General features: G+C 39.4%; 1 protein-coding gene across 1 annotated transcript in view; it reads right to left on the bottom strand.

Moving 5' to 3' along the window:
• Window positions 1–7,650, bottom strand: part of LOC133661773 (multiple PDZ domain protein) — a 74,427-nt gene extending 66,777 nt beyond the window's left edge. Inside the window, exon 1 of the mRNA XM_062065239.1 lies at window positions 7,521–7,650. The gene's annotated coding sequence lies outside the window, so the exon portion shown is untranslated. The remainder of the gene's footprint in view (window positions 1–7,520) is intronic.
• Window positions 7,651–16,366: the final 8,716 nt, after the last annotated feature.

Here is a 16,366-nt window from a genome sequence, read left to right as displayed (position 1 = left end):
TCATCGATATCATTATCTACTAGGCCTGTGAATCTTTTGGCACTGCACAATTCGATTCTTGTGGGTAACGATTTGATTCAGAATCGATTCTCAATTCAAAACGGTTTTTGATTCAAAATCCATACTTTTTTAATAATATTGGGTGCCAGTTCTATGATTAATTACATTTCTTCATAAAATAGATAAACAGCTCTGGTAAATGTTTGCATTACTTAAAAGAAAATTGTTTTGTTTAATTAAATTTTACCTAAACATTTAATAAAGTCAAATACAAGTAAGGCAACAAGTGAAGTATCCAACACTTCTCTTTTCTAAAGTAAATATTTACAGCAGATGTGGGCATCTACATCAACAATATGATTTGCTTGAGTGGCTGGTAAGGACAGATTTAAATGAAAAAAAATTTTTTTTTTGATTGTTTTAAATCAATTAACAATCGTTAAAAATAAGAATCGCAATTCATTCGAAAATCGATATTTTTGACACCCCTATTATATATATATATATATATATATATATATATATATATATATATATATATATATATATATATATATATATATATATAAATATATCATGTTTTTATTGTGATTGGTTGGCTTATGAGTGTATGACTAATCCAATGTTTGACGTGACACTGTGAGAGACAAAGTCGAATGTAAATAATTGTCTCAAAAGTAGTTGTTCTGTTTAGGGGTGGGTGATATGGCCTAAAATCTATATCGCAATATTATTGCAGCCTCTTGCGTTAACAATATCACAATATACTGTTTGGCATTTAAATGATAATAGAACAATTTCAAAACAGGTTACCACAACTCCTAGCAGCTGACAGTTGTTTTGCAATATGCTTTTTTGATTGATTGGATTTAGATTTTTTTTGTTTTAATTTCAGATACATTTGGAAGATACAGTAAAGTAAACACATCTGTTAACTATAGCGATATCATGCCATACCACTGTCTATCCAGGATTTCTCGATGTCCCGATCGCGCCAATTCAACCAATCCCCGCCAATGAGCATCATTTTCCCAATCGAATTTGTCTCTGAGCAAACGTGAACTGTCTAATCAAAACTTATGTTTGTTTCTTGTATAGACGAAGCAGGAAGCATTCACGCTCACATTCACACACTAGGGCCAATTTAGGGTTGCTAACCAACTTACCCTGACATGCACGTCTAACATATGAACTATTTTTTGGTCAAAACGCATAATTGTCATCCTCCCATGTAGGTCAGGCGTACTTCCTGTTTCTGTCTACCGCGCTAAGTAAGGCTGAAACGACGCGTCGACGTAGTCGACGTCATCGGTTATGTAAATACGTCGATGCCGTTTTTGTGCGTCGACGCGTCGCATAATTACGTCACACTACCGTCATGGCGGAGCGCAAAGCAGACTGTGCGAGCGAGCGGAAAAACGCACGCCAAAAGTCGTCAAAAGTGGGAGTATTTCAATACACAGCCTAATAATGGTGTTGTATGCACACTGTGTCGAGCGGAAATGGCCTATCATAGCAGCACAACAGCTATGAACGAACATTTGAAAAGAAAACCATCAACCATCAACTAGTCAATCGTCCGCGTTAGCATACGTTGTCATCATTACACAAACACATGAATGTGTCATTTGTATCTGCTAGGGGTGTAACGGTATGTGTTTTGTATTGAACCGTTTCGGTAAGGGGATTTCGGTTCGGTACGGGGGTGTACCGAACGAGTTTCTAAGCTAAAGCTAACTTTAGCTGCTAAAGTCTTAACGAGTTGCTTTGCTTCTCTGCCTCTGTCTCAGCACGCAGCATTGTCCCACCCATACAACCATCTGATTGGTACACACGCAGCATTGTCCCACCCATACAACCATCTGATTGGTACACACGCAGCATTGTCCCACCCATACAACCATCTGATTGGTACACACGCAGCATTGTCCCACCCACACAACCATCTGATTGGTACACACGAAGCATTATCAGCCAATCAGCAGTGCGTATTCATAGCGCATGTAGTCAGCGCTTCAGCGTCGAGCGGATAGGTGTTTAGCAGGTGAGCATCAGGCAGCGGACTCTCCCCAAATGATAATAAACACCTCCCAGTCAACTACTAGTAACATCACTATGAGCCCGTTGACCTACTAGAAACTTAAACTGCAGCTCAGCTCGCTCGCAGTCCTGGTTTGAGGTGAAGGCTAATTAGCTCTCAGTTCCAGCCACATCGACCCCTTCTGAGCGCCTATTTTCAGATGCTGGGAATATTGTAAACAAGAAAAGAAGCAAAGCAAGTAGACATGCTAACCTTTCTTCATTACAACTGTTAGTCACTCACTGGAATGAGTAGAATTGGTTCTTGTGTACTGTGTTGGACTGGATGTTTATTTTGCACATTTTAAAAGCAATACTTAATGTTTACAGTGCTCCAGAATATTTAGATTGGCACTTTTTTGTATTGGATGTTTATCTTTATTTTTGCACATTTTAGCAAATAAGCAATACTTTCACTTTTGTTGAAATGTTTACACTGTTGTTACAGAATATTTCGTTTTGCACTTTTTTGTATTGGATGTTTATCTTTATTTTTGCACATTTTAAAGCAAAATAAGCAATACTTTTACTTTTGAAATGCTTATACTATTGCAGAATATTAAGATTTGCACTGGATGTTTACTTTTATATTTGCACATTAAAAAGCAAATAAGCTACTTTTAATTTTGTTGAATGTTAAAAGTTTTAAATGTTTACATTGTTACAAAATATTTTGTCATGTTGTTGTCAATGTTGACTGAGTGGCCATACTTTTTTTTTTGTAAATAAAAGCCATGCCTTTTGAAAAAACTGGCCTACTTTTATTTTTTCATCTTCATTTTAAATAAAATAAAATAAAAAATAATCGGTAAAAGGAAAAATAATCTATAGATGAATCGAAAAAATAATCTATAGATTAACCGATTAATCGAAAAAATAATCTATAGATTAATCGATAGAAAAATAATCGTTAGCTGCAGCCTTAGCGCTAAGTCTTCTGGGTAATGTAGTATACAAGCATTTACTTCCTAGTACACATGTGTTTGTATGTTTATTTAACTTTATCTATTCAGGTTAAGACAATTTAGAACCCATTTTCATTTGCAATGCTGACCTAGCAAAAAGGCAGCATTTACATTACAGAGATAATAATAATAATAATAATGGATTAGATTTTATATCGCGCTTTTCTATTATTAGATACTCAAAGCGCTCACAGAGAAGCGGGAACCCATCATTCATTCACACCTTGTGGTGGTAAGCTACTATCGTAGCCACAGCTGCCCTGGGGTAAACTGACGGAAGCGAGGCTGCTAGTTTGCGCCTACGGCCCCTCCGACCACCACTTATCAATCATTCATCATTCATTCACCAGTGTGAGCGGCACCGGGGGCAAGGGTGAAGTGTCCTGCCCAAGGACACAACGGCAGCGATTTGGATGTCAAGAGGCGGGGAGCGAACCTGCAACCCTCAGGTTTCTGGCACGGCCGCTCTACCCACTACGCCATACCGCCCCTGTCAGATGTAAAAGTGAGATGATAATCTCTCCTCGTCTTTCATTTACCAACAAAAATGTGCGCTATAGATCGCTCTTAACAGTTTACGTGCGGGGGTAAAGGTGTTGGAACATAAATTCATGTTTAAAATTACAAGCACTAATCAAGCATAAAACATACACGGAGAATGTCTGCAACTTGTTGACGACAGTGTTTCTTTCTATGATTATAAATGATTATTAACATTATTAGTTATAATAGGTTAAAACAGTACAATAATTTGACAATGAGCTCTGAGTATGTGCTTTTACTGTCATTTAGTGTCTACTTTGACGTCTGTGCGGGATGAAACGAGTAAAACATCAATACAGTATTTTTTTTCCAATGTGTGTTGAAAATGTTGTGCTGCTTAAGGTTGAAGTTACAAGGAACACTTAAAACATTTATAATAAATTCATAAAATCACAAGCTGATTCAATATTATTGAAAAAAATATGCCTCAAACATTGCAACTTTTTTCGCAGCTTTCCGAAAAAGATGGAGCGATTTCAGGCAATTTAGGCCGCAACAATCACAAAAAAAACACCACAAAATCCTGGAGACTGATAACTACCAATGAATGACTATAACACTACTATTTAAGAAAAATATAAGAAATAGGAAAAAAAAATGTATGGAGAAGCCATTGAATATCCCAGGGATCCACTCAAATCCCCACCTCTCAGGTCCCAGGGACTCACTACATTTCAAACCTGTCAACATCACTAATAATCAGTGTTGGGACTAACGCGTTACTTAGTAACGCCGTTAGTTTCGGCGGTAACTAGTAATCTAACGCGTTATTTTTTATATTCAGTAACTCAGTTACCGTTACTACATGATGCGTTACTGTGTTATTTTACGTTATTTTTTATGTAGTATCGGCTAGAAACAGAAGATCTGAGTGTGTTTTATTGCAGCGCTGCGGTGTCGTCCTTCTGAATCTCTTGTGTCACAAGGAAGAGGCGTGTGTGTGTGTCTGGGTGTGGGGAGGGAGCAGGGGAGGGGTGTGCGCGCAGCAGCATTCGTGAGGGAGGGGCGGAGACAGAGAGAGCGAGAGAGTTATGATAAACGCGCATGCGTCGCCAGGCTCAGCTTTTTATTGATAGATTTATCAGATTTAATTTTTTATTATCTATAGCAGGGGTGTCAAAAGTGTGCCCCGGAGGCCATTTGCGGCCCACAGCTAATGTTTTAAAGGCTCACGGCACATTCTAAAAATACTATTAAAATAAACAAAAACATAACAAAAGTGTAATGTTATTATGAATTATTGACCTATCCAAGGTTCCGATTACTTCACATCAAATATTTCACTTTGAAAAATATTTTTGGTGGAAGATTTTGCATATTTTGTGTGTTTGCCATTAAAAACATAGTTTTGGTTGACAAAAAAGGGTGGAAAACAAACAAACAAAAAAAGAACATAAAAAAAACTAAAACATTTTGAAATGAGGGATAGATCTGAAGTTGATGTAGACTCCAGAGATTTAAGCGTTAAATATAAAATGTATGTATGCCCTGGCACACCATTATCATCATTTCATGACCCAAGCAAAACACTTTTTACACTTTTATACTGAAATAAATACACCTACAACTTATTAAATAAAAACATAGAAAAAACAAAGTTCAGATCCATGAAGGAAAGAAGAAAGTGAATGAATGTTTAGAACTGATACATTTACATATGTATACGAATTAGTTTTCTTTTTTTATTATTGTTTTTTTATGGATTAAGTAACGTTTATGACAACCTTTTTCCAAAACACAATATAGAATGTGAGATATAAAAGGATAATGCATACATTTATCTTTTTTTTTCAAAATGCTTACAAAAAAGTGGGGCCCCAAAAATGTACTGTGGGACCCCATTTTTATTACTTGATGGGTCCCTGGGACCCCATTTTGAAAATTCCTAGCGCCAACACTGCTGTCAACAGAGGAGAAAACATGCTGTATTTAAATAAATATATAATTTATAAAGCAAGTTCGAGTATCATTGGCAAATTTTCACCTAGTCCCGGCCTTGGCATGCTGCCCGCCTTGGCACGCATATATGTCTTCTTTTTGGGATTTCAGAATATGGTCAGCCTAGATATTATCACTACTTTTCTTTTGTCGAGCACAAAGAAAAGAACATTTTAGTTAAATGTATGTTGTGTCAATTCAAATCTGCTGAAACAGCTACAAAAGCAAAATGCTTCGACGAAGCTAGTAAAGAGAGACACACTTCACCTCCTTAGCAACAGCGGCTGGATTTTAACGAGGCACTGCTAGCCAGGACAACATTGATAGAGCCATTGCAGCGTATGTGCTAGAAGACATGCAGGCTATTTATACAGTGGAGTCACCCGCTTTCAGGCAGCTAATTAGCATGATACCGGCGTCAAACAGCAAATGGCACGAAAACATTTTTCAAATTCCTGGACACAGTGGACAGTGAGTACATAAACATGGAAAGCAAGCTAAAGAAGACACTCCAAACTCTGCCTCTGCTCATCATTCAGCACTGAAGATACACACACTGTCAATTCTCTTATACACTCTTTCGTTCTAGACTTCTAGAGTGTTTGATTATCACATCACTCTAAATGTATAGACTATAAAGTTCACAAACTTAAAGAGGGATCCTAGTGGGCCAGGCCAATCTTTCCTTATCTCTAAACTAAAACTGGGGAAATGCATAGTGTTCTGGGCTTCAGACATGATTTTATTTCAGAATTCCTTGAGAGAAAAAACGCCTGGTTAGTCTTTGTGTATGTATAGTTAAAGTTAAAGTACTTCCTTGGTTTGCAGCTATGTTGCTATTATGCTGTTTGTTACTTATGTATGTTATGTTGCAGCTATTTAAAATAGTTTTGTCAATTTGTTCTGCCGTGAAATAATTTGGCCCTTTGAAACATATCTTTGTCTTTGTGTGTTGTATGTAGACCACATTGCTTAGTAGAGTTCAGTAATGCAAATGCATGTCAAGTTGATCAACAGATTGTATTATTCTCCACTGCAATAACAGTACTGAAATGAAGGCTAAAAGGGCATTAATGGGAGCTTGAAAAAAATAAGTAACTAAATAGTTACTTTTCCCAGTAACGCATTACTTTTTGGTGTAAGTAACTGAGTTACTTTTGAAATGAAGTAACTAGTAACTGTAACTAGTTACTGGTTTTCAGTAACTACCCCAACACTGCTAATAATTATGGCAATTGCATTTAAAGTATTATGAATACTTTGGGTTATTATTTCCCTATTTCATTGAAGAAAAACATTTATTTTAATTCATTTCAATTTTGATTGTTTACATTTGATTTGTGATTGCAACTATAACATTGAAAATATAACGCAATTACTGTATTAAATTGTAAGTTTGGTTAATAACATAGTCGCTGTATCGTAATACTGTTAAAAATATTTTTTCGGCACAATTATTGTATACTTATTATGTTGGTTGGTAAGCATACTAAACACTTAAAAACATGTTTTGTTGAGTTTTAACAACTGTATCTGCCACCCATCAATGATCCATAGAGGTACAAGCATTGGACTTCACTCCCTGAACCATCGTTAAAATGTAAAAAAACATGTAATCGAACAATAAAAACAACATCCATCCATCCATTTCTGCCGCTTGTCCCTTAAACAACATTCTGTAATGAAATGTGCATTGTTGTGAACGTTAGCTTTTATTTTGAAGAGTTGGATAGCGAGTGACAATCCGCTTTTCTCGACTCCGCCTCCTCCTCCTCCTCCTGCTTGGCTTCTCTCCGAAAGCAACAGGCTTCCAAACACAAAAGTCGGGCCAAGTTTCATTGAATGACGCCAGAATAAAGTACACCACCCGAAAAACAAGCTACATATTCCACAATACTTAATTGTGTCGAAGCTACAAATACAACTCTTACCGCGAACCTAAACATCGTTTACAAACTCGGACTTTTGTTGATGAGCCAACATTATTTGACTTACATTGAGGTGCAGTTCTCCAGCAGATGATGTCGGATCCGACACTTCGTTGTCCCGCGGCTAACGGCGCACTGACCCGGTCCTAATAAACATGGGGCGTCGAGTAACACGATCCTAAAGAGAGAGAGAGCTCGACGAGCAAGGAGAGAGGGAGAGGCAGGAGGTTGTTAGTCTAGCGGTCTCTGGTGGTCGGTAGCTGTATTGCATCCTTCTGCAAGGAGCCACTCCTGCAAGGCCTTCTCCTCCTGTTTGCTGAACCTGAACATTTGTTTATTGGATTTTTACAGACATACAATTGACAAAAACAAACACATCAAATGCTCTTTTTGCCCCCACAAGTAAAATACAATTAAAAGATCTCCGTATATATACAAACCCCGTTTCCATATGAGTTGAGAAATTGTGTTAGATGTAAATATAAACGGAATACAATGATTTGCAAATCCCTTTCAACCCATATTCAATTGAATGCACTACAAAGACAAGATATTTGATGTTCAAACTCATAAACTTTTTTTTTTTTTTGCAAATAATAATTAACTTATGATTTCATGGCTGCAACACATGCCAAAGTAGTTGGCAAATGGCATGTTCACCACTGCATTACATGACCTTTCCTTTTAACAACACTCAGTAAACGTTTGGGAACTGAGGAGACACATTTTTTAAGCTTCTCAGGTGGAATTCTTTCCCATTCTTGCTTGATGTACAGCTTAAGTTGTTCAACAGTCCGGGGGTCTCCGTTGTGGTATTTTAGGCTTCATAATGCGCCACACATTTTCAATGGGAGACAGGTCTGGACTACAGGCAGGCCAGTCTAGTACCCGCACTCTTTTACTATGAAGCCACGTTGATGTAACACGTGGCTTGGCATTGTCTTGCTGAAATAAGCAGGGGCGTCTATGCATGGTAACGTTGCTTGGATGGCAACATATGTTGCTCCAAAACCTGTATGTACCTTTCAGCATTGATGGCGCCTTCACAGATGTGTAAGTTACCCATGTCTTGGGCACTAATACACCCCCATACCATCACAGATGCTGGCTTTTCAACTTTGCGCCTATAACAATCGGGATGGTTCTTTTCCTCTTTGGCCCGGAGGACACGACATCCACAGTTTCCAAAAACAATTTGAAATGTGGACTCGTCAGACCACAGAACACTTTTCCACTTTGTATCAGTCCATCTTAGATGAGCTCAGGCCCAGCGTAGCCGACGGCGTTTCTGGGTGTTGTTGATAAACGGTTTTCGCCTTGCATAGGAGAGTTTTAACTTGCACTTACAGATCTAGCGACCAACTGTAGTTACTGACAGTGGGTTTCTGAAGTGTTCCTGAGCCCATGTGGTGATATCCTTTACACACTGATGTCGCTTGTTGATGCAGTACAGCCTGAGGGATCGAAGGTCACGGGCTTAGCGGCTTACGTGCCAATCGGCCCGTGGCCCGGTACCGGTCTGCGGCCCGGTGGTTGGGGACCACTGACTTAGAGGATTCAGTTCAATCCGGTCGCCAGTGACCACAGACAAAGTGTTAAAACATTTCTGCCCAATAGTTACTTCAGGGATGGGCAGAGCCAAAACATATGTATTAAATTAGCTGGAGACTGTTGGCACCAATCACACGATACAGATATTCCGTCATACATCTTCGCTAGTCGAACCTTAGTATAATAAGTATGCTGTGTCCTACACTCATAGAAGATTTATGAACCCTAATTAAAATTTTGTCCAGCTATCTTTAGATAGGGTCACTCCTAAATCCTCTTCCCAAAGTGATTTAATTGAATTTAGAGACTCAGGACGTAAAATAAAAATGTGGTTATAAATACGTGGAATTGATCATTTTAAAGTTGGAAGTTAAGTTGAAAACTGTGTCAGTCGGTAAATCTGGAAACTTATGGAAAGTATTACGATTAAAACTGCAGATCTGTAGATATCTAAAAGATTGTTGATTAGGGACTGAAAATGTATCACACAGTTGCTTGGAAGAGGCAAACGTGTTGTCAATAGGCCCTTTACCACCGCAGCAACTTTCTCATGTTCTCATAAAGTTTCCCCTGTGTTTTCACCAAAAACTACCCGGGTAGATTTAGTTCTTCATGAACCTTTCGGAGTTCCTGCCTGCCAGGTGGGACTTTTGACTTTGTGTTACGCCGCCATCTTGCCGGTCAACCCGTCAGCTCGTTCCTACGTGTTCGTACAGATTCAGTTTGATTTCTGCGCTACATTTTCACCGATTTCATCCGAATTATGGCTGATTTGCTATCCAATGAAGTTGTGCATTTGGATGAAGAGTCCAAGAAACGTTACCGAGAGAAGTTGAACCTTGTTGGCACAACGGATCCGTACCTTTTACCGAGAAGCATGCTAAAATCACCTGAGCATTTTGCAACAGCCGACCTGCCTGAGCTCTCATATCCAGACATTTATAATGACCTCGTCGATTCACCATCTCCGTACACTAGAAAGGACCTTAAGGCATACAAGAGTGTGGATGCCTACAAGTATTTTACAGCAGGTTTTGTGCATGATGGGCTGATATGGCAGTTTCCAAACAAGAATGGATTTCTTCTCATGACCAAGGTAAGGAAAAAGCACACACAGAAGAGCCTACTGTCTGTTTACAAATCTGCGTGGCAGTAACAGTGTGATTGTGAAAAAACTGCTGAAGTGATTCTAATGAAAACTCACATTGTTAAGCTTTTTTTTTATTACAAAAGGCCTCCTGTTCAAAAATGCTTTTAATTAAAAAACTGTTTCACAAACTTCATATTTAAATTTTCCAATTTGTATCTATGCATTACATAATTTCAAAAAACTACTATAGACTTTGTGAAACAGTTTTTTAATTAAGCATTTTTGAACAGGAGGCTTTTTGTAATAAAAGATTAGCCTGAAAATTGATTGTATTCAGTTTAAGGATGTGACCAAACAATATTATAAAAAAATTCTATCAAAAATTGCTTTGTAAAAAACTGTTTCCAGGAGCTTCATATTGAAATCTGAGAAATTAATTCCTACAATAAAACATTACATAATTTCCAACTATTCAGTATAGAGCTTATGAAACAGTTTCTACAAAAATAATTTTTAGAATTCATGCTTGATAATTCCTTTTGGTTTCTTGCTCAAAATGAACCAGGTTTAAATTTTCAGGCTAATTTTAATAAATGATTCATGAGAAAATTTAACAAATGCCAGGTAAAATATGCATAAATGGACAGTGGTCTAGCCTTGTGTATTATATCCAAATTAGGGACTGATAATAATATAAGGTATGTCATATTATCTGTTTCAGGTAAAACACTCTCAACGGATGAATGATCCTCCCCTCAGACCTTGGGTAGCAATGGCGAAAGATGGTCAGATCCTGTGCTGCCACTGTACCTGCATGGCTGGATTGGGTGAAACATGACAACAACAACAACTGATTCCTTCCTGGCAAACGAACTGGCCAAGATGGACAATTTCTATCTCCGTTGTATTAAGCCAGAGCTATTAGCTAAAGTGTACACGGTAGAACAATCTGTTGCTACCACTGCATCCGCTTCGGAAGAGTTTGTTTGCTACTGCCGTAACCCTCCCACTGAGGATTTGTTGGCTTGTAAATTGTAAGAAGTTGGAAGTAAAACAGAAAAAGTTGTTTCCGTAAGATTCTTTCCTGTTATTTATTACAGAGAAAATATGGGTGCAACATCATTACTCAAATGGTACAATTGGGTAGGATAAATTTGTAAGTGCGCATGACAGACTGGGAAATATTGACAAGTGCTGCTGCTGCTGCCAATGCCCTCTCGCGGTCTCTCTTACGCTGCTTGAGATTTTGTCTTCTCTCAAAGATCTCCATTGAACATTTGAGTTTTCGTTTGTGAGGTGACTGGGTATGCTCAAATATACTTGGCACATAGTCTGGGGATAGTGGATCTTCGCTTTTTGCACCTGAAACAATTAAACAATCACATTATTCATAATGACTGCCATAAATAATTAAGCACGTTGTTGATGGGGATATACCCAGTTCAATTTGTTTTGTAATGGCATTTCATAACTTGACATATTAAAAAACTGAATAGAGTGAAATCATTCAGATACCTGTCTGTTTAAGTTGCTACCGTTTTTATTTTTTTCTTATTTTTTCATGATGCCTCATCTGATTGGCTTGAAAACTTTACCAACAAAAATTTTAACCTTGTGCCAATGGCTTGAAAACTTTACCAATGTAGATTTTACCTTGTGCCAAATGAAGTAACAAAAAGCCTCTTGTTCAAAAATGCTTCATTAGAAAAAAAAATTGTTTCACAAGGTCCATCATATTTTTTTTTTAAATTTCCTAATGCATTCACTCATGAGAATTAATTGTTCAATTCCAATATGAAGCTCAACATTTACATTGATAAAGTTTTCAAGCCAATCAGATGAGGCATCGTGAAAAAATAAAAACGGTACCTAGCATCACACCAGGCATGTGATTTGACCACAATGAAAAAGACTGAAAAAATTTCCGGGGGTCTGGGGGACGAAGGTCCAGGGCGGCGCCCTGGTGGGGGGACAAGGGGGGCAACGCCCCCCGAAGCTCCTGGTTTTTCACCAATTTAACATGCTAAAATTAACAAAGACAGCACCATTTGAAGAAAATATTTTAGTGTTTAAAGACATGAAAACATCATTAATAGAACATACATAACCCAATTATCCTAATGAATCACTGTATATGGTTCAGTCCCAACAGTATTTAGTCACTAATATTTACATCTTGTGTTCATTTCACATCCACAGGTGTCACATCGATCAGTGTTATTATCTACAGTTTATTTACAGTATTACCACATTACTTCAGTTCATGTAATGCAGGGGTCACCAACCTTTTTGAAACCAAGGGCTACTTCTTGGGTACTGATTAATGCGAAGGGCTACCAGTTAGATACACACTTAAATAAATTGCCAGAAGTAGCCAATTTGCTCAGTTTACCTTTAACTCTGTTATTATTAATAATTAATGATATTTATCTTTGTGGAAACACTGATCATCTTAATGATTTCTCACAATAAATATATATAGAAACAGATAAATATCAATATGCAACACTTTATTTTTATATTTTCTCTAAGTGCACATTTTTCAAATTGAACATTTTCAAATGATCACTTCTAAGACAGTCTTGTGAAATCACAATATCCCATTTTAACTAGCTAGCCACTAACATTTTTTAACAAATCATGAATTACTTTGCACCATGTTTGTACAAATAATAACTCATGTAAAATACAAAAGTAAACTCTCAAATTTTTAAATCATGTCACACTTTAAACTGGACACCAAATCTGTTATCTGTTTCTTTGTCAGTTAGTGGGAAGCCTGGCATTGCATGCTGTTAACTAGTGTGTTGTACTCTAGTGTGTAACTTGACACTGCAACTCTGAGTGAGTCTTGCAGATGTGCATCAGTGAGGCGTGTTCTGTGTTTGTTCTTGATGAAGTTCATGTCAGAAAAGGCTGATTCACAAAGATAAGATTTTTCCTCATTGTTTGCGGAACCTTCTTAATCTTTTGGACATATTTTCACAGCAATCTGGCCTTAAGCTTAATTATGATACATGTAAAATGTTAAGGATCGGGAATCTAAAGGGAACGTCCTTTCGAATTGAATGCAAAGTGTTTTGTTTATAAATTATATGCAATCTGTTGTGTTCCCTAATTTTTTTCTGTGTACATGAATGAAGGTGTGTGTTGCTGAGTCCAACTTGGACATTATCTGGACTGGGCCTGGTTTAAAAAACCCTTTAAAAAAATCTAATTTCATTGACAACCTGGTCTGTTGAAGATAAGGCCCTTATTAAAAATAAAATAAAATAAGATAAATAAATAAAAAACATTTTCTTGGATAAAAAAGAAAGTAAAACAATATAAAAATAATTACATAAAAAATAGTAATTAATGAAAATGTTAGTGGACCAGCAGCCTATACAATCATGTGTGCTTCAGGGACTGTGTGTCACACCGTGGTGAGGGAAGTCCTGTTTTGGGGTTGTCTGGCACATTTCCTGTTTTACTTTGAAAATTCTAATCCTCCTCTCGTTTCAGGCCACTTGCTCTTCCTCCTGTGTCACTGGTCTGATGTCTCTCCTGATTGCCTGATTGTGCCCACCTGTGTCACCCTCCCTCATGTGTATATAGTCCTCGTCTTCCCCTGTCTTGTTGCCAGAGTATATCGTCTCGCTACGTACCTCCAGCCTTGTCCACAGCCTTGTTCACAGCCATCGACCAAGTTTGATAAGTATTGTCTCGCTTTGTTTATTGATTCCTTTGTTCCCTCTGAGAGAGTGATTTTCTTTTGCTAAGTTTTTGGTCAAGTCTTTTTGTAACAATTTTTCATAGTGCCTTGTCTTCCTTTTTTTCCCTCCTTCTGGAGCGCTTTTAGTTTTCAGGCCTCTCAAATACTTTATACATACTTTCTGTTTATAGCGTCTCAACCTTTTGGCATGAGAGAATTTCCTTTTTGTAGATCATTATAGATTGTTGGGTTTTTTTGTGTATTCGACTCGTATAACTTTTTGGCTATTGCCTGTTCCTCCTTATGGAGTGATTTTCTGTTTATTGCCTTATGTCCTATGCTAATACCCTATAGGTGCTCGAATATATCTTAGATAGATTTTGTAGCCACTTTCTTTAATCACTCTGTCCTAGAGATAGCAAGAAATTGTTTAAATAAAGGTCTGAGTCAATTGTCACTCCTCTGCATCTGAGTCCTCATTTACGCCTAGACTTAACAGTATACTCTGGCCAGTATGGACTCAGCAGAGGCTAAACAACTGACGGAAATCCTGCACACCCAGGAATCACGGCTCGCCCGACAGGAGGAGTTTCAGACGGCGATGGCAGCAAACATGGGTCACCTGTCCTCCCAGCTACAAGGACTACTTGAGCAGTTTGCTCGACCGATTCCGGCGTCCCAGCCCCCCACGCCACCCGCTGCTCCCACCCTGTCTTCACCTCCTCCCGGAGCCGGATGCAAGCTGGCTCCTCCGGCGCCATACGCTGGCGCTCCCGGTTTGTGCAAGACCTTTTTGATTGACTGTGCTATTCATTATGAACTGATGCCCCATGCATTTCCCACTGACCGCTCCAAGATTGCTTTCATGATTTCCCATCTTACGGATAGAGCCAAAGCGTGGGCTTCTGCCGAATGGGGGCGGAACTCGTCACTCTGCCACTCATTTAAAGACTTTCAAGCTGCTCTAACAAGAACTTTTGACACGGTGTCCTCCAGCAGAGAAAAGGCACAAGAGCTAAGCAGCATAAAGCAGGGCAGCGGCTCCGTGTGCGACTACGCCATCCGCTTCCGCACGCTGGCAGCTGAAAGCGGGTGGGACGACATGGCGCTCTATGATGTTTTTCTTAAGGGGCTCGGAGCTTCCATACAGGACCTCCTCATTCCCCTGGACCTACCCGATAACCTAGATGCCCTCATCGCGCTCGCTATCAGGACGGACAACAGACTAGCCTAGCTCAAACGACAGCGAGGAGGAGGATCGGAAGCTGCAGGGAGAACCACCCGTCCTTTCGCACCTAGCTGGTCGACGACTCGGCGCCCACCTCCGGAGCTACTTCCTCACCTACGTACAAATCAGGAGGAGGAACCCATGCAGCTGGGGAGAGCCCGACTGACCCCAGAGGAGCGACGCAAGCGGCTGATGGAGGGAAGATGTTTCTACTGTGGAGAGGGTGGCCATCTTGTCGGTTCGTGTCCAACCAAGGGACCCCAGGCGGTGAGTCACATTCCGGCTGTTCCTCAGATGCCACGTATTCTTACCAAGATCACGATAACTCATCACACGACCACAATTCTAGAGGCGCTAATAGACTCTGGGGCAGATGAGAGTCTGATGGACTGGGGTTTAGCTAGGAGACTAGGACTCAAGTCAGAACCACTAGCTAAACCCATTAGGGCCAGTTCTCTAAATGGTAATGAGCTTTTCACCATCACACACATCAGTGAACCTTTCCAAATGAACATAGACGGCCATCAGGAACAAATTTGTCCATACCTGATTATTTCTCCCTCTCATTCGCTAATTTTGGGGTATCCATGGCTGTACCAGCATAACCCTCGTGTTGACTGGAAAACAGGGAAGATCAGTGTATGGGGAAGGGAATGTACCCAGAAATGTAGTTTTTCTACTGTCCAAAAGAAAAATGTCAAGGAAATTAATCTTTTTTCTGCCAATCCTGCCACAGACTCAGAATTTCCGGACCTGAATTCTGTTCCCTCCTGTTACCACCACCTACGACAAGTTTTCAGCAAAACTAAGGCTCTGTCACTTCCACCCCACCGTTCCTACGACTGTGCCATTGATTTACTGCCCGGGGCCACTATTCCCAAGGGGCGCCTGTACTCTGTTTCTGGTCCAGAAAGGGCAGCCATGAATGAATACATCTCTGCATCACTGAAAGCTGGCTTGATCCGCCCGTCATCATCGCCAGCAGGAGCAGGGTTCTTCTTTGTGAAGAAGAAAGACGGGTCGTTAAGACCCTGCATTGATTACAGCCCACTCAATGACATTACTATTAAGAACCGTTACCCTCTTCCCCTCATGTCCTCTGTCTTCGACCAACTCCAACAGGCCAAAATATTCACCAAACTGGATCTACGCAACGCTTACCATCTGGTCCGAATTAAAGAGGGAGACGAGTGGAAGACTGGATTCAACACACCCAGCGGCCACTATGAATACAGGGTCATGCCCTTCGGACTCACCAATGCCCCCGCCGTGTTCCAAGCTATGATCAATGAAGTTCTAAGAGACTTCCTGGACCATTTTGTGTACGTCTACCTGGACGATATATTGATT

The sequence above is a fragment of the Entelurus aequoreus genome, linkage group LG12 (assembly GCF_033978785.1).
Source record: "Entelurus aequoreus isolate RoL-2023_Sb linkage group LG12, RoL_Eaeq_v1.1, whole genome shotgun sequence".
Taxonomy (NCBI): domain Eukaryota; kingdom Metazoa; phylum Chordata; class Actinopteri; order Syngnathiformes; family Syngnathidae; genus Entelurus; species Entelurus aequoreus.
Note: the sequence above shows the minus strand (reverse complement) of the source record. Positions and strands in the feature narration are given on the sequence as shown.